At 55.5% G+C, this 27037-nt stretch overlaps 1 pseudogene; it reads left to right on the forward strand.

The window, feature by feature from the left end:
* LOC136111380 (dynein axonemal heavy chain 9-like) overlaps positions 1-6921 on the forward strand; it is a 122964-nt pseudogene extending 116043 nt beyond the window's left edge.
* The last annotated feature ends 20116 nt before the right edge of the window (positions 6922-27037 follow it).

The raw sequence follows: 27037 nt of genomic DNA on the forward strand, positions 1-27037 counted from the left end.
GCCAAGCAAAGGGACAGTGTGGGGGGCTCCAGGTGCTTTGGGAGCTTCTGCCCCTTCCCAGCCCTCAAACACTTTGCAGCCGGCCTGCACGTGAGATGGTCCCACCTGGAGCTGCTTGCGCTCCTCTGTCACAGTGTCCAAGGCAGCTCAGCAGCTTTAGGAGCAGGATCACTTTATTGACTTCTATGTCATAGTCCTTTCTAGAAAGAGGGCACAGGAGGTGTGTTCTGGCGATGGTTCAAGCCCCAGGAGCCCCTTGGGGTTCTGCGCGCAACTCAGCAGAGCCTCAAGGACTGGACCGAGACCAGAGGGGCTGCAGCATCAGAGAACAAAAGACTTGGTTTTCTTAGCTGCCCTGTTCATAGCTATAGCACCACTCATAGGTGCTTGGCCATAAGGACCCCTTTTCCCAGTTTAAATTCACACCAAATACATTCGTTTTGCAGGTTCTTCGCCTGTGCCCTGCGCTGAGGGTGTGAGTTCCAAGCACACAATGTAACCCAGGACCCGGCTGCTCCGCGCTGCTCCTGCTGCTGCAGGGGGAGTATCTCTCCAGAAGGGTTTGCCTTAAAACTGTGCTGTGATTTTCTCCTTTTATTTTCTTTTCTCATGTACAGCGCCTCAACGAGAACCTGAGGAAGCTCACAGCCAAGTTTGAGAAGGCCACTTCCGACAAACTCAAGTGTCAGCAAGAAGCCGAAGCGACAGCGTGTACCATTGCTCTTGCGAATCGACTGGTGAGTGTCAGCAGATGCAGCTCTGGTGGCATGAATGGGAGGTACCAGGTGCTGCTGAGATGCGAACCACGTGCGCACAGCACGTTACATCCTCTCATTTTTTTGGAATATGTTTCCTGCACTGCAGCAAGTTTCAGTAATGAAAATGATTTTGCATTGGCTGTTTTCATACATCAGGGTAGGCACTGCTCGTATTGCTATACCCTCTTCACAGGTCTCATCTCCTTTTTGTTACTTAAAAGCTTGATCAAGTACTGATGAGCCAAAACTATATTACTCAAAAATCGTATCATTAAAAAAAAAAAAGACAGGAATATGCCAGTAGCTTTGCAGGTTTAGAAATTATGAAAAGTTAATAGTGAAAAGCTCTAAAAAAGCAGCGCATGTCTCCATTATCAGTCCATCGCTATGCATTGCAATCTATTGTATCTTCAAAATACGCAGCCTCCTAGTCCTCTGCAGGGGCAATGCCCTTGTCACTACTTCACAGATAAGACACTGAGAGATGATGGCTTCTGTTCACACTAGCTGGAGCCCCAGCTCACATCCAGTGCCTTAATTGCCCTTAATGCTTTGCATTTTGGCTTCCGCACTGGCTGTCAGCTCCGAGCGAGCCAGTTCTTCCTCTGAGCAATGGAACAGGGCTGCAGGAGACTGACTGGTGCTTGAGCTCTGCCCTGCCAGGCGGTGGTGTTGGAGCTGGTTCTAGCAGCTGATTCTGCTGACTCAAGCTCCCCCTCTTGCACACAAAGGCACCATTATCATAGAATCACAGAATCATTTGGTTGGAAGAGCCCCTCAAGATCATCAAGTCGAACAGTTAACCCACCCTGGCACTGCCCCATGTCCCTGAGAGTGTCATCTCCATCTATTCAACCCCTCCAGGGCTGGTGACTCCAGCACTGCCCTGGGCAGCCTGTTCCAATGCCCCACAGCCCTTTGGGGAAGAAATTGTTCCCCAGATCCAACCTCAGCCTCCCCTGGCGCAACTTGAGGCCGTTTCCTCTCATCCCATCGCTTGTTCCTGGGGAGCAGAGCCCGAACCCCAGGCTCCAAGCTCCCTTCAGGCAGTTCAGAGATCAGAAGGTCTCCCCTCAGCTCCTGTTCTCCAGCTGAACCCCCAGGTCCCTCAGCCGCTCCCATCACACTTGTGCTCCAGCCCCTCACCAGCTCCGCTCCCTTCTCTCAACTCTCTCCAGCACCTCAAGGCCTTTCTTGGTGTGAGGGGCCAAAAACTGAACACATTGATATAATCTCAGTGGAAAGCCCCAATTTTTCCATGTTTTTAAAATATCCGACATGCTAGACCTGCAGGGAAGATGCAGGTGGAGGTCTGGACTTAGGCAGTTGCGTTCACACATTGCAGCTCTTCATGTGCAGAGCTCCTCCCGTGCCCTGTTTTGGGTGAGGGATATGTGCACAGCTGCCGAGCCTGTCCTGTGACCTGGCAAAACTCACTGAAACGTGTGGCCCCTGCTTTGTGACCTGCAGCCTGGGCCTGCAGCAGCCCTGAAAGGCAAGCGGCCGTGCTGCTCTTCCTCCCAGCGGCAGGGGAGATGCTGTGTTTGAACCGCTCTCTTTCCCAAGAGACTCGGCCTGTATCTCCAGGAGACCATCCTGCCTGCTCTGCCCATCTTCAGGGGTGCAGGTTGGTCTCTGTGTTGTTGAAGCTGCTACTGCTGGTGGAGCTGGTGGCAGCTGCATCCCAGTACAAAGGTACGTCTAGAAGTGATGCAGGATTCTCTGATTGGCTGTAATCTGTATATAAAGTAAAATATCTGTTTGCATCTATCCCAATGTAGCATGCAGTGATAAATATAGAAGTCAAATGGTTAAGCTTTTTGCTTTGGACATGCAGAGTTGTGCTCTGTTCCACATTTCGTACTCTCAGACCTTCTTAAGTGACCTTCAGCAAATTGCTTTAGCCTGGATTTTCAGAACTGTTTAGATTTCGGGTGAGTTTTCCCAGACACATGAAAAAGGGCAGGAAAGTGTTCCCCAAAAGTGCGGAGTTCACCTGCTGCGTGCTTGGGTACTGGGAAACTTGGGAAAAAAGACCCTTCATCTTGAATATCTGTGTGCCTGCGTTGGAAGAGCCGCGTGCAGCCCGGCTGCGGCACAGGCGGCTGCTTTGCCGACAAATGCGTTTGGGACTCTGAGATGCTCAGATATCCGGGGTCAAAGACAAACAGCAGAAAAGTCCCTTCCTGTGCCGATTTAGATCTGTTTTATGCAACCGCTGAAGGAGTTTTATGCTTTCATGTTCTTCAGGTTAAATCTCGCTGAATGCTTCTGAAGCATTTAATTAAAACAGGAAAGTAGCTTTTTCTTTTGAAAGAGCCATTGATGTTTCCGGGGAGATTTTGAAGGATGAGTATTGCCCTGTGTCTTTCTGCAGACTAACAAAATCACATTGAACGTGTGACATGGAGGTAGATTGTGGCTCACATAGAAGAACCACAAAATAGAAGAAAATATTTCATTAAAAAGAAACATAGAAATGATGGTTGCAATTCTTTTCATATAAATATGTGTGTGTGTGCTTTACACTGAATACGGCTTAATTTCACCTTGATTAGTACCACTGTAGTGACAGATTGTCACCTGTGATGTATCTTCCTACATGATTTTTTTTAAGTTTGATAATTTCCTTTAAAAGCAACTATTTCAATTCTGAAATCAAGATAAGACATAGGAATCAAGTTTTAGAAAATCTTTCTTTGGTTGCAACTGCATTTTTAGCAATGATCTCTGCACTAGTCTGTGGTCTGACAGCACGGAGTGTGTGTCATGGGCGGTATAACCTCAGTGAAGCAATAGGAATATATTGGCTCTGAAACGTGTTCTTTCCCTTGCTCATGACCTGGGGACGCTCACAGGTTTCTTTCATCTTGAAATGCTTTGGGTGCATTTGGATGCCTTCCAAATAATGAGCGTGCTAGCTGTGATAAAGAAAGGTTTCTAACTGCAGGAAGGAAATGAACTCGTTTTCAGCCAGAGCAGCACAGCCACTGCAGACAAGGACACACAGGGCTCCACAGCTCTGCTTGTGTGGAAAGATGTGGAAGATGTTCCCCGGGGTGCTGCAGCACTGCTCTGTCCCCTGTGAGTGCATCTCCTCCCAGTGCTGCTGGGTGACCCAGCTCCATCTGCCCTTGCCTTCCTTTCCTTCTGTGTGTGTGTGTATTGGTGGGGGAAACATCACTAGGAAGACGATCAGCTGCGAGTCCAAGCTCTGAAGAAAGCCGTGAGAGAAAGAGAGGAGAAAACACAAAAGGAGATGGAGCTTTTGAGGGCTAAGAAGAAACTCGAAGCCCTGAAAAAGGAACACCAGAAGCTCAGCAGCCAAGTGCAGAAGCACTCCATCTTCAAAAACTACCTGGAGGCTGTGGTGAAGATCTCCCCACAGGTGAGTTTGGACATGAGAGACAGATCATGGCCTCAGGGAGGGCTGTATGTGGATGTTAAACCTGGAGGAGATAAGGCAAGTCCAGGGAAATCATGACACTTGGTCAAACCCAGAGACCTCAGGTGGGATGGGAGGAGGTTCCCTGCAAGCCAGGTGAGCCAAGGGGACCAGAGTGAGGGGAGGAAAAGCAGAAAAGGAGACAAAAGCTTGAGAAAACCAAAGAAAAAGTGTTAGAAGGGGGAACAGCACAGAGCTGAGGGGCATGGGGACCCCTTTGTGTCACTGTTTCACGTGACATGGATGGTTTGGGAGGAGGGCCAAGCTGCCCAAGAATGGGAGCCCAGGCAGCTGTCGGGAAAGCTGAGCCCTTCTCAAGGGTGTGCGGGCGTCCCTCCCTGCATCGCTCGCACTCCTGCGGCCCGGCTGCCCCACTCCCATGGCTGGGTGACTTGGCCCTGGCAGCTGCACTTGCGCTTTGTTTCCTACCAGAGCACTGGGGGGCGGTACGACATCTCCCCTTGCTGCTGGCAGTGGCAGCTCTGGGACCGGCACAATGGGGCCATCAAACAGGGAATGTGTGACGCTCACAAACCAACTGGGGCAGCAGGCTTGCCAAGAGGGGAAATCTTTCAGCTGGGGGAGGTGTTGTCCCTGGTCAGGACAGGGTGCCAAACAGCACGAGACTTGCAGTCATGAGGGGAGGGCAGGGGCGTTACTAAACCCAGGATCCTTGTGCTGCAGTTTGAGGACATCCAGGACGTCATTTCCCGCTACAAGCTGCTGGTGAGGACGCGCAAGGACCTGCAGCAGTCCCAAGAGAAGGACAGGGAAATGATGGAGCAAGCCAAGGTGCTCCTGGATCAGTACGAGGCAGAGAAAGCAGCTGAGATCCTGCAGTGCCAAAATGAGCTGGAGCAGCTCCAACGACGTTTTGCGCAGGCTCAAAGTGATGTCCGCTTCTGGGTGAGGAACTGCGGGATGGGCAGGGGAAGATCTCCAAGGCCTGGCTGGGTGAAGCCACAGGGTCATGGCAAGGCACAGTGGCAGACTTTGTAATTGGAGGAGATGCCTCATTTCATGCCTGCAGCAGGGGGCTGCAGAATGACAAATGACAGACCAGGTCTGGAGCAGGTTATGTCAGGGCTTAAAACAAGTCCAACAGTGACCCAACTGGTGGTCATCTGGGCTGTACCAAGGCACGTGAATGTGTAGAAACGCGCGCAGCTCTGCTGGCCTCTGTTCCCTTTGCATCACTCTGAGGGGGCCTTGCCAAATTCCCTTCCTGGATACTCCAGGCTGCAGGAGTTGAGTCCCACCAGGCAAAGCTGGAAAGCGCGTGGTCTGGGCGGGTGGTGGTGGGATGCGCTGCCCCCAGGGTGTCAACTATCGGGGTATCTGGAGGACCCACTGGAATGAGGGGTGCAGGAGCTGGCAGAGAGATGGGGCTGCTCAAGGAGCAGCTGTGGTAGTTCCTGGATCTGCTTCCACCACACCAAGCTGAACCAGCTCCAGCATAGCCCTGGGTGAGGACAGGTTCTTCCTAGCAAAACAAAGGAGTGCGGAAGCCAGGCTCTCCAGCACTGAAGCTAGGGACTAACTGGGGGGACGGGGTGAGGGGGTAACCAGGCGGCTGTGCAAGAAGCCGGGCTGACTGTCGGCAGCCGGAGGAGGGGAGCGCTTTGCTCTGGGTCGGGGGAGCCAGAACTGGGGGGACGCAGCAGCTCCGCGCCCCGCCCCGGGGGGCCCACAGCCCCATGTCGCAGCACTTTGCAGCCGCAGGAAAGCGCCCGGCACTTCCGGTGGATGGGCGCTCTGGTCACGCCCACAGCCCTCGGCTGACAGACGGGGCCCTCGTTTAGTGAAACGCCTGGGAGCAGGGAAGCTTCTGGAGCACTGACCGTATACGGGCCCAGCTCGGATTCCCTTGGGCTTGACAAGGAGGCTGTGGGACCTTCCGGCGGTTTCGGTGCGGGGCTGCGGGCGGAGCGTTGTCCTCAGACTGCGGACCCTGCGGGAGCTCCCCGGGCAGAGCCCCCCCCGCCCCGCCGGCCGGTGGTTGTGTCTGCTGGGGACCCTGCGGAGCCGCCAGCTTTCGTGAGTGGGGATGTGCCTTTGGAATTGTCATTCAAAGGGTAGATGAGCACAGCTCGGCTTCAGCCGGGACGCCTCTGTGCCTTTAGTTTTTGTTTTTCCCTCACCTTCCCTTTCGTGCGGAGCGGCCCGGCCCGGGACGGGGGGGTGTGGGTGTGTGTGCTGAGGGAACACCTCGTACCCAGCAGCCTGCTCCGTGCCGCTGCTCCTTGTCCCTGCATTTATATACGATACACAAATGTAAAGCAAACGGGGGGGGTGCGTGGGAGCAGGAGCGGCTGGGGGCTCCCGGGCCGGGCCTGACGCCTGCAGCGCCTCACGCTTTCCCGCTCCCGTCGCGCCGCCATCTTCGGCGCGGGCAGTGAAGCCGCCGCACTGAGGCCGTGCCCCGTGCCGCCGGGGAGGAGGGGAGCTGGTCGCTCTGGGAGCCGCTCTTGGGAAGCGGGCGGCGCACCCCGCCGAGGAGGGGGAGTTAACGTCCTTCGAGTCCTCCTGCTCGGGTACCGGCGCCGTTCGGGCGGTGGCTGATGAGGTGTCTGTGGCGGGGCGGGGAGAGCGCGGCCGGTGTGCCCTCACTAGAGATGGCGGCGGGGCGGTCTCTGGCGCGGACAGGACGGCGGCCGCGGGGAGCGGCGCTCCAGCCCTATCTGTGATAATAAGAATTAAAAGTGTATGGGGAAGGAATATATTAGTGGAAGATTCCCCAGCTTATTTATTAGAGACAAACGTTTTACAGGCTCTGGGTGTGGAAGCACAGTTACTGCCTGGGGGGGTGATAAGGAGAAAATGTGAGAGCTATTCTATTACCTGGAAGTTTGTGTTGGTTTTGGCCAGGGTGGAGTTAATGTTCTTTGTGGTACCTAGTATGGGACTATGTTTTTTGATTCGTGCTAAAAGCAGTGTTGATAATACAGAGATGTTTTTGGTACTGTTGAGCAATGCTTGCACAGGGTGGCCTGTTCTGCCTCCCACACTGCTCCACCAGCAAGTGGGCTGGGGGGAAGCGACAGCCAGTGGCACACTTATCTAAGCTCTTAGAGCCAGTGTCTTGAGTGTGTGCAAACTGCAGCAGTCACCGCTCTTCTGGTGAAAGAAAGCAGGAAATTAAACCCTGCTGCTTTCCTGCGGAGAGATGACAATGGGCTGCACCTCCTCATAGATGGGACTTCGGGGATAATTCAGGGGAAAAGACACAATGGGTGTGCCATCGTTGAAGGTGTGAGTGGTGAAATAAGAAACGGGCAGGTTACCTAATAACTGGTCAGCTCAAACATGCCAGCTATACGCTGTCAATCAGGCACTGCAAATGTTAGATGGAAAAGAAGGTACCGTCTGTAATGGTTCTAGATATGCATTTGGAGTAGTGCACACCTTTGGGAAAATCTGGGAAGAATGGGGTCTAATGAATAGCAAAGGGAAAGAATTGGTTTGTGAAGAACCAGTTGGACAAGTGTTACATAATCTGATGTCACCAATAGAAGTGGCTGTAGTGCATGATGTCCATTGGGACATCAGAGGGGAAACTCCTTTTGTGTCAGGGGAGATTGGTTATCAGATGAAATGGCCTGAGAAGCAGCCTTAAAACCTGAAGTGATAACTGTAAGTTATCTCACGCTTGAGGTCCTGGCCTCACAGGAAATTCCAGTTTTTGATGAAAAATAAGAAGAAGTCCTCCAAGAATTAGGAGCCAGGGAACAGAGTGGGAAATGGGTACTCCCAGATGGTAGAGAAATGTTAAATAAGCAAATCATGAGGGAGGTATTAGCGATTCTACATCAGGAGAGTTATTGGGGAACTCAAGCAATGTGTGACGTAATACGGGAATTTATACTATAGCCAAGCAAATTTGTGAAAGATGGGTGGTTTGTAAAAGAAGAAATAAAAAGGCACTTAAAAAGCAGCCTGCAGGAGGGCAGGGTCCAAGTTTACAACTCTCTCAAAATATTCAAGGTGATTTGCCTGTAGCTGGTCGAATTAAATACATACTAGTGTTGGTTGATCACCTTGCCAGCTGGGGAGAAGCTTTCCTCCTGAGCACTGCCGCAGCAGCAGTGGTAGCAAAAGTTTAATAACAGGTGGACCTCCGCAGTTTGAAACTAAGGATTTATTTCTCAAAAACTGTATACTCGGGTTGTCTTGCCTATCTTCTCTCAGGCACAAGGCCTTCTGGCACAAACTCTGCCTTTAGAGTTTTCAGCTCACAAGTTTCAGCCTGAAAACTGGGTCCTGGTCAAATCCTGGAAAGAAACGGAAGCTTCAGCCAGATTGGGAAGGAGCATTTCAAGTTCTGCTGCTCACCGAGACAGTGGTACGACCAGCTGAGAAAGGGTGGACTCATTAGACACGGATTAAAGAGCCAATGGAACCTCCAAAGGACAATGACGAGTGGCAAGTATTGACAACTGATGACCCCCTTCGACTAAAGATACAGAGATGAAAATGAAATGAAACCTTTGGGGATTGTTAATCCTGTGTATGTAGAATTTACAAATGGGTTACTTAACAAACGTCACTGAAACTGAAGGTTCCCTAACAATTTGAGTAGATGATTGCCACATCCTTAACTGTGGGGATGTACAGAGCTAAAGAGAATGGAGTTATGAAAAGAAACGTGTCCAAGGGGCCTGAGTCTAAGGATGATTTAAAGAAGTGCACAGTTTTTGTTACTGTCTCTCATTGCCCCTCCTGGTACAGTGTTATTTGGAGCACAGAGTTTAGGGGATGGACAGTGAGCAATGAACGGTTATAGAGTTGCAAAGAAAAATGACCCTATCTAAAGGACAGTCTCTCCCAGGATGTGAGTCTCTGCAGTGCAACCCTTTGCTAATTGCAAGGCAGAGAGCAGATGATTCAGTAAGTGGGGTTTATGGATCACAAATAGACATTAGTAGAAAAGATGCCCTGGGAAGGTTCAACATATATGGAGGTACAAATGCCTGGGTAGAATGGATCAAATATATGGTGCAAAGCCTAAACGAGCAATTGCTATGCCTGTGCAGCAGGAAGGCCTGTGGCCCAAGTGGTACCCTTCCCTCTGGGGTGGAGCGAAGATTGACAGGGGATGGAGTGCGTCTTAGCCTTATGCCAAGACTCTACGGCATGGAGAAATAAGTCGTGTCATACTCTCTCCCTACTGTTTCCAGCTTTGCAGGGAAAAATATCAAAATCCCCCTGGCATTTTCAGGAATAATTGGAAATCATACTGCCTGTCTCTCACGACGCGGCAGGAATGATACCAAGTTCCTAGGAACATGAGTAGGTGTGCAGAGACACGGGAAGTTGGTCCTCATATGTCCTCAAATGCTTCTTGAGTGGATCTTTGGTGGTACTGTGGGAAGATGACACTTCATTCCATTTTATCCCCCACTGGGAAGGTACCTGTGACGTCGTACAATTGGAAATTCCTTTTACCCTGGCATTTGAACACTGTGATCCATCAGGGCAACAGAAAAAGGAGTTGAGGGCTTTCCTCTGATGACAGGGTTTATTTCAATTAGATTGGGGTCCCCAGAGGAGTCCCCAAGGAACACAAAGCAAGAAGTCAAGTTAGCTGCGGGTTCTGAGTCCTTTTTGTTTTGGTAGGTAACTACAAACAAGAATGTAGACGGGATAAATAACATTTATTTATAAGTTATACTAGACAAGCAGTTAAATGAATCACCAAACAATTAGATGCTACTAGTAGAATGGCATGGGAAAATAACATGGTCCCAGATACGATGTTGGCAGAAAAAGGTGATATATGTCTAACCACAGCTTCAGCAGAAGAATTGGCTGAGAATTCAGGTGTAGATAGTCCACTCATGGGATTGTTAGAATCTTGGTTTGGAACATTGAGAGAAATTACTTCTTTAATCGAAGTAACAGAAGCACTGATTTCTATAGCGTGCTACATCATTGCGTGTCTGCGAGGACTTGTTCAACACCTTATTGGACAGCTCTATCAAAGCAAGTGCCTTTAGGGCCACTGCCATGCTCAGATAAAATGATCCTGCTAAAAGAACAAGAAGAAAGAAAGAACAGCAAATGCATAACTCCAGAAGAAAAACGTGAAATCGTGTTGTCTAGGCTTGAAGCCACCTATACAACTGTATCATAAGAAAATGCAAAACCTCCTCCATTTCAGTCCTGCAGCTCAGCACTGGTTTTTCCTCTTCCCTCCCTTTGTCCTGCTCCCTTTGCTTTCTCCCTTTGTTCCATATCCTTCTGCACAAAACCACCGTGACTCAGCCTAAGTAGATCTGCCGCTTATTCTTTTGTACTGCCAGCAGATTGTGGAAGTAGAGTATAAAACCCATCCTTATGGAGAGATCTTTGCATTTTAGGCTTAGTCTAAGTGTCTCAAGTAGCCGGGGTTTTTGTTTGGGCCTAATCCATCAGGTCTGATGGCTTCCCTGCTCGTCTCCAGATGAATGTGGTAGAAAATATAAAGCAAGGAAACGTCCTTTGGCCCAGCCTTGCCTTATTTCCTTCTCATCCTGTTCTCTGTCCCAGCCTCTCTCACTAAGCCCTCGTCTGGCTGCATGGGGTGCTCGGCTGCCACACCCAGCTCTCCTTTTCTCACTCTGCGGGTGACAGGGACACAGCAGGACTTGGTGTCAGCTCAGCAATTTCTCAGTTCCCCAAAGAAGCTGAATTCTGCAAATTGCTGCTGTTGCTCTTGAAATGACGTCATCAGGTGGGTGTTTTGGTGTAATACACTGAAAACCAGAGCAGAAATGCTGAAATATTCCCATGGTATGCATGGTCTTAGGAGCAAAGCACCGTGACTCAGCCTAAGGAGATCTGCCGCTTATTCTTTTGTACTGCCAGCAGATTGTGGAAGTAGAGTATAAAACCCATCCTTATGGACAGATCTTTGCATTTTAGGCTTAGTCTAAGTGTCTCAAGTAGCCGGGGTTTTTGATTGGGCCTAATCCATCAGGTCAGATGGCTTCCGTGCTCGTCTCCAGATGAATCTGGTACAAAATATGTAACCAAGGAAATGTCCTTTGGCCTAGCCTTGCCTTGCCTTGCCTTATTTCCTTCTCATCCTTTTCTCTGTCCCAGCCTGTCGAGGGTTAGGATTGCAGGGTGACAATCAAACCCTGGCAGATGTGTTGTCAACCTCCTCTCCCCCCCACTTCCCCCTTTTGCCCCTCCCTCTCCCCCCTTCCCACTCAGGACAGGCGATCAAGAGGGAAAGAAGGACAGAGAGAAGAGAGTTGGAAAAGTTAAAGATGTTTTACTAATGCTAGTAATAAGAATAGAGAAAATAATACAAAATATACAAAACCAATCTTCTAAGTCTCAGCAACTGCAGAGCCAGCACCCAAAGTCCTGGATTAGACTCTGTAGCCAACCGGAGCTGGATTCAGTCTCTCACTGGCCTCAGTTCGCAGGGACGACCAGCAAGGTCCTCTCCTAATGTCGGCCATGAGGAAAAAAAGGGAAAAGGGGTGAGATCCTCGTGATCTCCCACTTTTATATGAAGTATTCACGTGAACGGAATGTTATTCACCGTTGGTCAGTCTCTCAGTCATCAGTTTTCTCATTGCCCCCCTCGCGAGATGTCCATCCGTGCTTATCAATAAGTTTGCATTCCCTTGCTGGGTTTAACCAAAACATGTGTTGGGTTCTCCAGGAAAATGCAGCTGACATGAAGGCTTTAGCTGACAGGCAAATTCACTAAAAGAGAAACTTGTTTTTAACAAGACCAGGACATTCCACCCCTTATCATATGACATTCACTGAATACTTAAACCTTATCAATACAATCTATCAATACAATCTAATTAATCACTACTACTATATATATATATATACATATGTACATATATACACAGGAGTAATTAATCAGTGGACCATCCTTTGAAAAGTTCATTAAGTTCATTTTGTCACCACAGTCTCCCAGGGCAGGGAAAATGGTCCAAGTGCATCTCATGACCCCTGTTGGTGGGTTAAGGACACCAACTTCCAAGAAGGTGTCGGGCGCCACTCGAAGAAGCCAGCGCTGGTTTCATCACCATTGTCTTGATCTGAAAGACACTTATTAAACATTGTTAGTGCGGCAATTCACATCATACAGTTCAGCATTGCACATTTTCACCTAAAATCAAATCCCCTTGAGGTGCACACCGAACTTCTCCATCCTTAAGCATCACCCACCAGGTGCTGCCAGGTCCCTGGGCAAAAACAATCCCACGAATAGGTTTGCCTGTGCCTGAGGCAGGAGGAACCCAGACTGCCTTTCCTAAGATATTTTCCATGTGTACTACAGGGACTTTATCTCCTTCTACAGTCCATAGAATTTCTGATTGGGCAGGCCCGGCTCCATTGGTTGATCCCCTGGTGTTGACCAACCAAGTGGCTTTTGCTAAATGTGAATCCCAGTTTTTAAAGGCTCCACCACCCAGTGCCTTTAGTGTAGATTTTAACAAACCATTGTACCTTTCAGTTTTCCCAGAGGCTGGTGCATGATATGGAATATGATACACCCACTCAATACCATGTTCTTTGGCCCAATTGTCTATAATACTGTTTTTGAAATGAGTACCATTGTCTGATTCAGTTCTTTCTGGCGTACCCGGCCACCAAAGGACTTGCTTCTCAAGGCCCAAGATGGTATTTCGGGCTGTAGCATGAGGTACGGCAGATGTTTCCAACCATCCAGTGGTTGCTTCCACCATTGTAAGTACATAACGCTTACCTTGGCGTGTTTGTGGAAGTGTAATATAATCAATCTGCCAAGCTTCTCCATACTTATACTTTAACCATCACCCCCCACATAAGGACCCCCCATCTAAGGACCCCCCAGTTGTGCCCAGGGCTCATTGTAACATATCAGGACGCCCCATTGTCCCCAGGGCCCATTGTGACGTCCCAGGACCCCCCGTCATCCCCAGGGCCCATTGTGACATCCTGGGGACCTCCCTTTGTCCCCAGGGCCCATTTTGACACCGTGGGTATCCCCCTTGTCCCCAGGGCCCATTGTGACATCCTGGGGACCCCCAGTTGTCCCCAGGACCCATTGTGACAACCTGGGGACCAACCTTTGTCCCTAGGGCCCATTGTGACATTCCAGGACCCCCCATTGTCCCCAGAGCCCATTGTGACATCCTGGGCACCATCCTTGATCCCCAGGGCCCATTGTGACATCCCAGGACCCCACTTTATACTGAAGGCCCATTGTGACATCCTGGGGACCCCCATTGTCCCCAGGGCCCATTGTGACATTCAGGGGACAGCCTTTTTCCCAAGGGCCCATTGTGACATCCCAGGACCCCCCTTTTTCCACAGGGCCCATTGTGGCATCTTGGGGACCCCCTTTATCCCCAGGGCCCATTGTGACATCCTGGGGACTCCCCTTGTCACTGGGGACCCATTGTGGCACCGTGGGGACCCCCCAGTGTCCCCAGGGCCCACTGCGACATCTCAGGACCCCCCAGTTGTCCCGAGGGCCCATTGTGGCATCCGAGGACCCCCCTTTGTCCCCATGGCCCATTGTGACACCATGGGGACCCCCTTTGTCACTGGGGCCCATTGTGACATCCCAGGACCCCCTTTGTCCCCAGCTCCCATTGTGACAGTCAGGGGACCCCACTTTGTCCCCAGGGCCCACTGTGACATCCTAGGACCTCCCTTTGTCCCCAGGGCCCATTGTGACATCCGGTGGACCCCGTTGTCCGCAGGGCCCATCGTGGAACCATGGAGACCCTCCTTGTCACTTGGGCCCATTGTGACACCATGGGGACCACCCCTTTCTCCCCAGAGCCCATTGTGACATCCTGGGGACCCCCATTGTCCCCAGGGCCCATTGTGACATTCAGGGGACAGCCTTTGGCCCTAGGGCCCATTGTGACACCGTCGGAACCCTCGTTGTCCCCAGGGCCCATTGTGATATCCTGGGGACCCTCTTGTCCCCAGGGCCCATAGTGGCACCCTGGGGACCCCCTCTTTCTTCCCAGTGCCCATTGTGACATCCCAGGACCCCCATTGTCCTCAGGGCCCATTGTGACACCATGGGGACACCCCTTTGACTCCAGGGCCCATTGTCACATCCCAGGACCCCCCAATTGTCCCCAGGGCCCATTGTGACACCATGGGGACACCCCTTTGACTCCAGGGCCCATTGTCACATCCCAGGAGCCCCCTTTTCCCCCAGGGCCCATTGTGACCTCCTGGGGACCCGCCCTTGTACGCAGGGCCCATTGTGAAGTCCCAGGACCCCCTTTGTCCCCAGGGCCCATTGTGACATCCTGGGGACCCTCTTTGTCACTGGGGACCCATTGTATACACCATGGGGACCCCCACTGTCCCCAGGGCCCATTGTGACATCCTGGGGACCCCCCTTTGTCCCAAGGACCCATTGTGACATCTCAGGACCCCACTTGTCACTGGGGACCCATTGTGACACCATAGGGACCCCTGTTTGTCCCCAGGGCCCATCGTGACACCATGTGGACCCCCCTTGTCACTGGTAACCCATTGTGACAGCATGGGGACCCCCCCTTGTCCTCAGGGCCCATTGTGACATCCTGGGCACACCTCATTGTCCCCAGGGCCCATTGTGACATCATGGGGACCGCCTCGTCCCTCTGGCCCATTGTGGCACCGTGGGGACCCCCCTTATCACTCGGGACCCATTGTGACACCATGGGGACCCCCTCTTTCTCCCCAGGGCCCATTGTGACATCCTGGGGACCCCCTTTGTCCCCAGGGCCCATTGTGGCACCATGGGGCCCCCTTTTGTCACTGTGGCCCAGTGTGACACCCCAGGACCCCAGTTTGTACCCAAGGCCCATTGTGACACCGTGGGGACCCCCTTTGTCACTGGGTCCCACTGTGACACCATGGGGACCTCCTTTGTCCCTAGGGCCCATTGGGGCACCATGGGGACCCCTTTTGTCACTGTGGCCCAATGTGACATCCCAGGACCCCACTTTGTACCCAAGACCCATTGTGACACCGTGGGGACCCCCGTTGTCCCCAGGGCCCATTGTGAAATCCTGGGGACCCCCATTGTCCCCAGGGCCCATTGTGACATCCTGGGGAACCCTTTTTCCCCAGGACCCATTGTGGCACCATTGGGACCCCCTTTGTCACTGGGGCCCATTGTGACGTCCCAGGACCCCCCTTTGTCCCCAGGGCCCATTGTGACGTTCCCGGACCCCCCATGGTCCGCAGAGCCCATTGTGACATCCTGGGGAGCCCCATTGTCCCCAGGGCCCATTTTGACATTCAGGGGACAGCCTTTGGCCCAAGGGCCCATTGTGACACCGTCGGGACCCCCGTTGTCCCCAGGGCCCATTGTGAAATCCTGGGGACCCCCATTGTCCCCAGGGCCCATTGTGACATCCTGGGGAACCCTTTGTCCCCAGGGCCCATTGTGACGTCCCAGGACCCCCCATTGTCCCCAGGGTCCATTGTGACATCCTGGGGACCCCTCTTTGTCCCCACGGCCCATTGTGAGATCCTGGGGGCCCCCTTGTCCCCAGGGCCCATTGTGACATCCTGGGGACCCCCTTTGTCCCCAGGGCCCATTGCAACATCTCCGGACCCCCCAATTGTCCCCAGGGCCCATTGTGGCACCATGGGGACCCCCATTGTCCCCAGGGGCCATTGTGACATCTCAGAACCCCCCAATTGTCCCCAGGGCCCATCAAGACATCATGGTGAACCCCTTGTCACTAGGGAGCCATTGTGACACCATGGGGACCCCCCCTTGTCCTGAGGGTCCATTGTGACATTGCAGGATTCCACTTTTTCCCCAGGGCCCGTTCTGACACTGTGGGTACCCCCATTGTCCCCAGGGCCCATTGTGTCACCCTGGGGATCCCCCATTATCCCCAGGGGCCATTGTGATGTCCCAGGACACCCCGTTATCCCCAGGGCCCATTGTGACATCCTGGGGACCCCCTTAGTCCCCAGAACCTATTGTGACATTGCAGGTCCCCCCTTGTCCCCAGGGCCCATTTTGAGATCCTGGGGACCCTCCTTTGTCCCCAGGGGCCATTGTGACATTCAGGCAACCCCTCTTTGTCCCCAGGGCCCATTGTGACACCATGGGGACTGCCTTTGTCCCCAGGGCCTATTGTGACGTCCCAGGACCCCCTTTGTCCCCAGGGCCCATTGTGACATCCTGGGGACCCACTTTGTCCTGAGGGCCCATTTTGGCACCATGGGGACCCCCTTTGTCACTGGAGCCCATTGTGACATCCCAGGACCCCCTTTGTCCCCAGGTCCCATTCTGACATTCAGGGTACCCCACTTGGTCCCCAGGGCCCATTGTGACATTCAGGGGACCCCTCTTTGTCCCCAGGGCCCATTGTGACATCCTGGGGACCCACTTTGTCCTGAGGGCCCATTTTGGCACCATGGGGACCCCCTTTGTCACTGGAGCCCATTGTGACATCCCAGGACCCCCTTTGTCCCCAGGTCCCATTCTGACATTCAGGGTACCCCACTTTGTCCCCAGGGCCCATTGTGACATTCAGGGGACCCCTCTTTGTCCCCAGGGCCCATTGTGACACCATGGGGTCCCCTCTTGTCCCCAGGGCCCATTTTGACATTCAGGAGACCCCACTTTGTCCCCAGGGCCCATTGTTGCATCCTGGGGACCCTCCCTTTTCCCCAGGGCACATTGTTACGTCCCTGGACCCCACTTTGTCCCCAGGGCCCATTGTGACATCCCAGGACCCCCCATTGTCCTCAGGGTGCATTGTGACATTCAGGGCACCCCCATTTGTCCCCAGGGCCCATTGTGACACTGTGGGGACCCCCTCTGTCCCCAGAGCCCATTGTGACATCCTGGGGAGCCCCCTTTGTCCCCAGGGCCCATTGCGACACCATGGGGACCCCCCCTTTGTCCCCAGTGCCCATTGTGACATCCTGGGTACCCCTATGTCCCCAGGGCCCATTGTGACGTCCCAGGACCCCCCATTGTCCCCAGGGCCCATTGTGACATCCCAGGACCCCCAATTGTCCCCAAGGCCCATTGTGACACCATGGGGAACCCCCTTGTCACTGGCGATGCATTGTGACACAATGGGGACCCCCCTTTGTCTCAGGTGCCCATTGTGACATCCTGGGGGCCCCCTTGTCCCCAGAGCCCATTGTGACATCCTGGGGACCCCTCTTTCCCCCAGGGCCTAGTGTGACATCCTGGGGACTCCTCTTTGTCCCCTGGGCCCATTATGACATCCTGGGCCCCCCGTTTGTCCCCAGGGCCCATTGTGGCACCATGGGGACCCTCTTCGTCTTTGGGGCCCATTGTGACATCCCAGGACACCACTTTGCCTTAGAAGGTCACTGATCGGACTACTGGTACATCCTGACTCTGCTTTCTCAATAAACATTGAAGAACACCTGGGGTTTGTTTGCTCCAAGGGAAAACTTCCCTGCCACGGTTCCTGGTTCCCGGTCCTGTTTCCCGGTCCGGTTTGGCTTCGCTATCAGAACAGCTGCTGCCTCCACAGCCGCGCTCAAAGTCCCCGTTGTGACACCGGGATGGCGGGAGAAGGGGGGTGGCGGGGGCGGCAGCGGCGGCGATTGGGGGGGGGCAGTCGGGGCTGGGCGGACAAGCGGCGGCTGCTGCGGCTCCTCAGGCAGCGACAGCAGCAGCGATCGGGGGGACGTGGGGGGCGGAAAAGCGGCGGCTGCTGCGGCTCCTCAGGCAGCGACAGCAGCAGCGATCGGGGGGACGTGGGGGGCGGACAAGCGGCGGCTGCTGCGGCTCCTCAGGCAGCGACAGCAGCAGCGATCGGGGGGACGTGGGGGGCGGACAAGCGGCGGCTGCTGCGGCTCCTCAGGCAGCGACAGCAGCAGCGATCGGGGGAACGTGGGGGGCGGACAAGCGGCGGCTGCTGCGGCTCCTCAGGCAGCGACAGCAGCAGCGATCGGGGGGACGTGGGGGGGCGGACAAGCGGCGGCTGCTGCGGCTCCTCAGGCAGCGACAGCAGCAGCGATCAGGGGGACGTGGGGGGCGGACAAGCGGCGGCTCCTCCGGCCGCGGCCAGGACGTGGCTTCGCCGGCACCGGGGCCCGAGACCGCGCGCTGTGGGGCTGCGGGGCGGGTGTGGGGCCGGGGGGCTCCGGGGGTCCCGCAGCGGCCGCTGTGGGGCGGGATGGGGCGGCTGTGGAATTACCTGTGGGGCACTCATGGGGCTGCTGTAGGGGCTCTTAAGAGGCATGTCTGGTGCACTTATGGGGCGACTATTGGGCAGGTGCTGGGCTGCTACAGCGGGACCTGTGGGGCAGCCATAGGGCTGCTATGGGGTTGCTTATGGGTCACAGATGGGAGGGGGCAGCTGGGTGTGGCCCCGGCTACATGGGGTGGGGTCAGTGCCGAGGGGCGGGTACTGAGAGGGCACGCCCACGGGGAGCCCCTCGGGGGGGCGGAGCCTCTGTGTCACGCCCCATGGGAGGTGGTCTGGGGGCGGGCATTCTCTGGGGCACGCCCCCATGGGAGGAGCCTCTTGGGGTAGGGAGAGGGTGCGGTCAACATGGCACGGCCCCAAGGGGGCGTGGCTTAGCTCGGGAAGAGGTGGAGCCGAGAAGGGGCTGCCCGACCCGGCTCTCCAGGCGGCTCTGAGACGGAGCGGAGCGGGCCGGGCGGGGCCGGGCCGGGCACTCCCCGGGGCCTCGCAGAAACAGCGGCGCAGCGAGTCCGCTCCGGGCTCCAACGGTGCGCGCACGTGGCCGCCGAGAGCGCCCCGTGCACCTCGCAGCGCCCACTTCTGCGCATGCGCATTGGGAAGCCCTCGAGACAACCCTTCCCCCGCGGCCCGCCCCTTCTCTTCCCTCTCCGCAATCTGATTGGCCAGCTAAGCACGTCAATTTCCATTCTCTCCGCCTATCATCACCCGTCCCCGTTTGCCCCGCGCTGCGCTCTGATCCAGTGTCTATTTACACTTAAATACATTTAAACTTCCATTTTAACACTCAGGTATCTTTTCAAATTTACAGATTTTGACATATTTACAATTATATATATTTAGACTGGGATATCGATTTACATTTATTAATAAATTAAAGGTATGTATACGGGTGTGAGTGGATATATATAGATGATATTTATTACCTATTTAGACTATGTAACACGTAGTAATTATACATAGCTCTGCCTACTCACACTTTTTTCTATTTTAAGTTCCTATCTAGATATTTTTTTCTTTTTCAAGTCCTTCACTTTTTAATCTACAAATAGATAAGATGTTTGTATTCTTAAAACCATCAACAGAAATTTTTTACATTCTAAAATCCTTTATATAACAGAGTAGAAAAGGGGTTTTATTTTAAAATCATTTTATATCTACATGAATACCATTCTGCAATATATAAATACAAACGACAGACTTCTCTCTGTTTGAAATTCTCACGCTCATATTTACAGGGTTTAATAAGTTTTATCCTCCCCCAGGAATTTTCAGGCATTTTTGGACTGTGACCCCCTCTTTTCAGGGGGACTCCCTTTTGAGCCCCACATTGTGGGGGATTTGAGGGATTTTCTTGCAGTCAGTGAACATTGTATGGAACTGAACTGAACTGAACAGGCTCTGAGGCCTCTGTGTCCTGCAAGAGAGCAAGAGAGCAGGAGTGGAGCAGCCCCCGTGTCTACGTGACTGTACAGCCTTCTTCAGTGTTGGAACCGAGCTGCTTCGCCTTCTGTTTGTCCACGTGCACACACACCATTCCTCACTGGAAAACAGGCAGAAACCTTTCCACACGCACCCAGGTCTGTGCACCCAGGCCTTGTCTATTCCTGTCGGGTTTGCTGGGCTCTGTCAGGCTCCTCTGGCTCTGTCGTGCTTTGACAGCCTCTGTCAGGCCCTGCCAGACTCCACTGTTCGCTGTCAGGCGCTGTCGGGATTTGTCGGCCCCTGTTGAGTTCTATCAGGCTCTGTCAAGCCCTGTTGGGCTCTGTCGCGCTTTGTCAGGCTCTGCCTGGCTTTATCATGTTCCATAAGTGCTCCAAAAACTGGATGCTCTTGCGATGCTTGTATTCACACAATTATCGCATATTCATTACAATTTGGGGGAATTTTTAGCATCAAACGTATCTATAGTAAGAAAAAATGTCATAAACCTAGGGTTAGACTGAGGTTAATAATTTCATGGTCTTTGCTGCCATCTAGCGTCCCTTAAGAGAATGCACAGAACACACATTCGGAGGTGCCTGCAGGTATGTGCCTGTTCTTGGACGAACCTGTGCGCGAAAGCCTTAGTGCCTATAAACGTTGGTCTGTCCACATGTGAGTGCCTTGATGTCAGCTCCATTTATGCTAAAGCTGGAGCATCATCGTTCAGACGTGTGCGTGTGTGCAGTGTGCCAAACATCCACGCACGTGTTTACCCTCAAGCATGTCAGTACATTTCACGTACGTCTTTCTGTCAATAGATGGGACTGGGCACGCTTGTGGAAGTGTGCGTGTGTGTGGCCACGTGTTTGCTTACACATCAGTGTGTAGCTGCGTGTGCGTGCACGCGGTGCTGGGTGCACATACCTGGGTGCCCCACAGGTCCCGCTGTAGCAGCCCAGCACCTGCCCCATAGTCGCCCCATAAGTGCTCCAGACATGCCTCTTAAGACCCCTACAGCAGCCCCATGAGTGCCCCACAGGTAATTCCACAGCCGCCCCATCCCGCCCCACAGCGGCCGCTGCGGGACCCCCGGAGCCCCCCGGCCCCACACCCGCCCCGCAGCCCCACAGCGCGCGGTCTCGGGCCCCGGTGCCGGCGAAGCCACGTCCTGGCCGCGGCCGGAGGAGCCGCCGCTTGTCCGCCCCCCACGTCCCCCCGATCGCTGCTGCTGTCGCTGCCTGAGGAGCCGCAGGAGCCGCCGCTTGTCCGCCCCCCACGTCCCCCCGATCGCTGCTGCTGTCGCTGCCTGAGGAGCCGCAGCAGCCGCCGCTTGTCCGCCCCCCACGTCCCCCCGATCGCTGCTGCTGTCGCTGCCTGAGGAGCCGCAGCAGCCGCCGCTTGTCCGCCCCCCCACGTCCCCCTGATCGCTGCTGCTGTCGCTGCCTGAGGAGCCGCAGCAGCCGCCGCTTGTCCGCCCCCCCACGTCCCCCCGATCGCTGCTGCTGTCGCTGCCTGAGGAGCCGCAGCAGCCGCCGCTTTTCCGCCCCCCCACGTCCCCCCGATCGCTGCTGCTGTCGCTGCCTGAGGAGCCGCAGGAGCCGCCGCTTGTCCGCCCCCCACGTCCCCCCGATCGGTGCTGCTGTCGCTGCCTGAGGAGCCGCAGCAGCCGCCGCTTTTCCGCCCCCCACGTCCCCCCGATCGCTGCTGCTGTCGCTGCCTGAGGAGCCGCAGCAGCCGCCGCTTGTCCGCCCCCCACGTCCCCCCAATCGCCGCCGCTGCCGCCCCCGCCACCCCCCTTCTCCCGCCATCCCGGTGTCACAACGGGGACTTTGAGCGCGGCTGTGGAGGCAGCAGCTGTTCTGATAGCGAAGCCAAACCGGACCGGGAAACAGGACCGGGAACCAGGAACCGTGGCAGGGAAGTTTTCCCTTGGAGCAAACAAACCCCAGGTGTTCTTCAATGTTTATTGAGAAAGCAGAGTCAGGATGTACCAGTAGTCCGATTAGTGACCTTCTAAGACAAAGTGGGGTCCTGAGATGTCACAATGGGCCCCAGTGACAAAGAGGGTCCCCATGGTGCCACAATGGGCCCTGGGGACAAAGGGAGTCACCAGGATGTCACAATGGGCCCTGGGGACAAGGGGGGTCCCACCCTGTAACAATGGGCCCTGGGGACAAAGTGGGGCCCTGGGATGTTACAATGGGCCCTGGGGACAAACGGGGTCCTGGGACGTCACAATGGGTCCTGGGGATAAAGGGGGTCCCCAGGATGTCACAATGGGCACTTGAGACAAAGGTGGGGTCCCCATTGTGTCACAATGCGTCCCCAGTGACAAGAGGGTTCCCCATGGTGTCACAATGGGCCCTGGGGACAATTGGGGGTCCTGGGATGTCACAATGGGCCCTGAGGACAACAGGGGGTGCCCACGGTGTCAAAATGGGCCCTGGTGACATACGGGGCAGCCCAGGATGTCACAATGGGCCCTGGGGACCAAGAGGGGTCCCCAGGATGTTCACAATGGGCCCTGGAGACAGTGGGGGGTCCAGAAATGTCACAATGGGCCCTGGGGACAAAGGGGGCTCCCCAGGATGTCACAATGGGCTCTGGGGACAAAGGGGGTCCCCACGGTGTCACAATGCACCCTGGGGACAATGGGGGGTCCTGGGACGTCACAATGGGCCCTGGGGACACAGGGGTCCCAAGGATGTGATAATGGGCTCTGGGGACAAGTGGGGTCCCCAGGATGTCACAATGGGCACTGGGGAGAAAGGGGTGGTCCCCATGGTGTCACAATGGGCCCTAGTGACAAAGAGGGTCCCCACGGTTCCACGATGGGCCCTGGGGACAAGGGGGTCCACCAGATGTCACAATGGGCCCTGGGGAAAACAGGGGGTCCCCACGGTGTCACAATGGGCCCTGGGGACAAAGAGGGCTCTCCTGAATGTCAAAATGGGCCCTGGGGACAAGGGGGGACCCCAGGATGCAACAACGGGCCCTGGGGACAAAGAGGGGTCCCCTGAATGTCACAAAGGGCCCTGGGGACAAGGGGGTGTCCTGGGATGTCACAATGGACCCTGGGGACAAATAGCAGTTCCCTGAATATCACAATGGGCCCTGGGAACAAAGGGGGGTCCTGGGATGTCACAATGGGACCTGGGACAACGGGGGGTCCCCAGGATACCACAATGAGCCCTGGGGACAAGCAGGGTACCCACGGTGTCACAATGGGCCCTGGGGACAAAGGGGGGTCCCGAGGATGTCACAATGGGCCCTGGGGACAATTGGGGGATCCTGGGATGTCACAATGGGCCCTGGGGACAAAGAGGAGTCCCCTAAATGTCACAATGGGCCCTGGAGACAGAGGGGCTCCCCATGGTGCCACAATGGGCCCTGAGGAAAAAGCGGGGTCGCCAGGATGTCACAATGGGCTCTTGGAAAAATGGAGGGTCCTGGGACGTCACAATGGGCCCTGGGGACAAAGGAGGTCCCCAGGATGTCACAATGACCCCTTGGGACAACGGGGCCATTGTGGACATCACAATGGGTCCTGGGAACAAAGTGGGGTCCCCAGGATGTCACAATAGGCCCTGGGGACAAAGGGGGGTCCCCAGGATGTCACAATAAGCCCTGGAAACAATTGGGGGGTCCTGAGATGTCACAATGGGCCCTGGGGACAAAGGGGGTCCCCAGGATTTCACAATGGGCCTTGGGGACAAAGGGAGTCCCCACACTGTCACAATAGGCCCTGGGAACACAGGGGGTGCCCAGGATGTCACAATGGGTCCTGGGGACAAAGGGGGTCCTGTGATGTCACAATGGGCCCTGGGGACAAAGGGGGTCCCCATGGTGCCACAATGGACCCTGGGGACAAACGAGGTCCCCAGGATGTCACAATGGGCCCTAGGGACAAAGGGAGTCCCCACCCTGTCACAATAGGCCCTGGGGACAAAGGGGGTGCCCAGGATGTCACAATGGGTCCTGGGGACAAAGGGCATCCCCATGGTGCCACAATGGACCCTAGTGACAAACGGGGTCCCCAGGATGTCACAATTGGCCCTGGGGACAATGGGGGGTCCTGGGATGTCACAATGAGCCCTGGGCACAATTGGGGGGTCCTTAGATGTCACAACGGGCTCTGGGGACAAAGGGCATCTCCAGGATGTCACAATGGGCCCTGGGGACAAAGGGGGTTCCCAGGATGTCACAATGGGCTCTTGGGACAACGGGGATTCCAACGGTGTCACAATGGGCCCTTGGGACAAAGCCTGTCCCCTGAATGTCACAATGGGCCCTGGGGACAAAGGGGGTCCCCAGGATGTCACAATGGGCTCTGGGGACAATGGGAGGTCCAGGGACGTCACAATGGGCCCTGGGGACAAAGGGGGGTCCTGGGACGTCACAATGGGCCCTGGTGACAAAGGGGGTCCCCCGGAAGTCACAATGGGCCCTTGGGACCAAGTGAGGTCCTGGGAAGTCACAATGGGCCCCAGTGACAAAGGGGGTCCCAATGGTGCCACAATGGGTCCTGGGGAAAAAGGGCGTCCCCAGGATGTCACAATGGGCTCTGGGGACAAGGGGGGGTCCTGGGACATCACAGTGGGCCCTGGGGAACAAGGGGGTCCCCAGGATGTCACAATGGGCTCTGGGGACAAGGGGGGGTCCCGATAGTGTTACAATGGGGCCCAGTGACAAGGGTGGTCCCCACGGTGCCACGGTGGGCCCTGGAGACAAGGGGGGTCCCCAGGATGTCACAATGGGCTCTGGGGACAAGGGGGGTCCCCACGGTGTCACAATGGGCCTTGGGTACAAAGTGGGGTCCTGGGATGTCACATTGGGCCACAGTGACAAAAGGGGTCCCCATGGTGTCACAACGGGCCCTGGGGACAAAGGAGGTCCCCACGGTGCCACAACGGGCCAGAGGGACAAGGCGGTCCCCATGATGTCAAAATGGGCCCTGGGGACAATGGGAGGTCCTGGGATGTCACAATGAGCCCTGGGGACAAACGGGGGTCCCCATGGTGTCACAATGGGTCCCCAGTGACAAGTGGGGTCCTGAGATGTCACAATGGGTCCTTGGGACAATGGGGGGTCCCCAGGATGTCACAATGAGCCCTGGGGACAAACGGGGGTCCCCATGGTGTCACAATAGGTCACCAGTGACAAGGGGGGTCCCCAGGATGTCACAATGGGCCCTGGGGACAAAGAGGGGTCCCCATGGTGTATACAATGGGTCCCCAGTGACAAGGGGGGTCCCCAGGATGTCACAATGGGCCCTGGGGACAAAGGGGGTCCTGGGACTTCACAATGGGCCCTGCGGACAAGGGCGGGTCCCCAGGATGTCACAATGGGCCCTGGGGACAATTGGGGGGTCCTGGGATGTGACAATGGGCCCTGGAGTCAAAGGGGTGTCCCCATGGTGTCACAATGGGCCCTGGGGACATAGGGGGTCCTGGGATGTCACAATGGGCACTGGGAATAAAGAGGGGGTCCCCAGGGTGCAACTATGGGCCCTGGGGACAAGAGGGTCCCCAGGATGTCACAATGGGCCCTGAGGACAAGGGCAGGTCCCCATGGTGTCACAATGGTTCCGCAGTGACGAGGAGGGTCCCCATGGTGTCACAATTGGCCCTGGGGACAACGGGGGTCCCGATGGTGTCACAATGGGCCCTTGGGAAAAAGGCTGTCCCCTGAATGTCACAATGGGCCCTGGGGACAATGGGGGTCCCAAGGATGTCACAATGGGCTCTGGGGACAATGGGGGGTCCGGGGATGTCACAATGGGCCCTGGGGACAAAGAGGGGTCCTGGGACGTCACAATGGGCCCTGGTGACAAAGGGGGTCCTGGGATGTCACAATGGGCCCTGGGGACAAAGGGGGCTCACCAGAATGTCACAATGGGCTCTGGGGACAAAGGGGTCCCCAGGATGTCACAATGGGCCCTGGGGATAAAAGGGGTACCCAGGATGCCACAATGGGCCCTGGGGAAGATTGGGGGGTCCTGAGATGTCGCAATGTGCCCTGGGGACAAAACAATGTTCCCTGAATGTCACAATGGGCTCTGGGGAAAAGGGGGGTCCCCAGGACGCCACAATGGGCCCTGGAAACAATTGGGGTGTCCTGAGATGTCACAATGGGCCCTGGGGACAAAGGGGGATTCTGGGACGTCACAATGGCCCCTGGGGACAAAGGGAGTCCCCACCCTGTCACAATGGGCCCTGGGGACAAAGAGGGTCCCCAGGATGTCACAATGGACCCTGGGGACAAAGGGGGGTCCTGGGACGTCACAATGTGCCCTGGGGACAAAGGAGGTCCCCAGGATTTCACAATGGGCCATGGGGACAAGGGTCCTGGAATGTCACAATGGGCCCTGGGGACAAAGGGGGTCCCCAGGATTTCACAATAGGCACTGGGGACAAGGGGGTCCCCAGGATGTCACAATGGGCCCTGGGGATGACGGGGGTTCCTGGGACGTCACAATGGGCCCTGGGGACAACTGGGAGGTCCCTAAATGTCACAATGGGCCCTGGGGACAAAGGGGGTCCCCACGGTGTCACAATGGGCCCAGGGGACAGAGGGGGCTCCCCAGGATGTCACAACGGGCTCTGGGGACCAGGGGCGTCCCGAGGATGTCACAATGGGCCCTGGGGACAAAGTGGGGTCCTGGGAGGTCACAATGGGCCCTGGGGACAAAGGGGGTTTCCAGGATGTCACAATGGGCTCTGGGGACAACAGGGGTCCCGACGGTGTCTCAATGGGCCCTTGGGACAAAGGCTGTCCCCTGAATGTCACAATGGGCCCTGGGGACAATGGGGGGTCCGGGGACGTCACAATGGGCCCTGGGGCAAAGGGGGTCCCCAGGATGTCACAATGGGCCTTCAGTATAAAGTGGGGTCCTGGGATGTCACAATGGGCCCTGGGGACAAAGGGGGGTCCTGGGACGTCACAATGGGCCCTGCGGATCAAGGATGGTGCCCTGGATGTTACAATGGGCTCTGGGGACAATGGGGGGTCCTGGAATGTCACAATGGGCCCTAGGGACAAAGGGGGGTCCCTTGGATGTCACAATGGGGCTGGGGACAAAGGGGGTCCCCAGGTTGTCACAATGGGCCCTGGGGACAAAGGGGGTCCCCACGGTGTCACAATGGGCCCTGGGGACAAAGGGGGTCCTCAGGATGTCACAGTGGGCCCTGGGGACAAAGGGGATACCCACGGTTTCAAAATGGGCCCTGGGGACAAGGGGG

The sequence above is a fragment of the Patagioenas fasciata genome, chromosome 32, assembly GCF_037038585.1.
Source record: "Patagioenas fasciata isolate bPatFas1 chromosome 32, bPatFas1.hap1, whole genome shotgun sequence".
NCBI lineage: Eukaryota > Metazoa > Chordata > Aves > Columbiformes > Columbidae > Patagioenas > Patagioenas fasciata.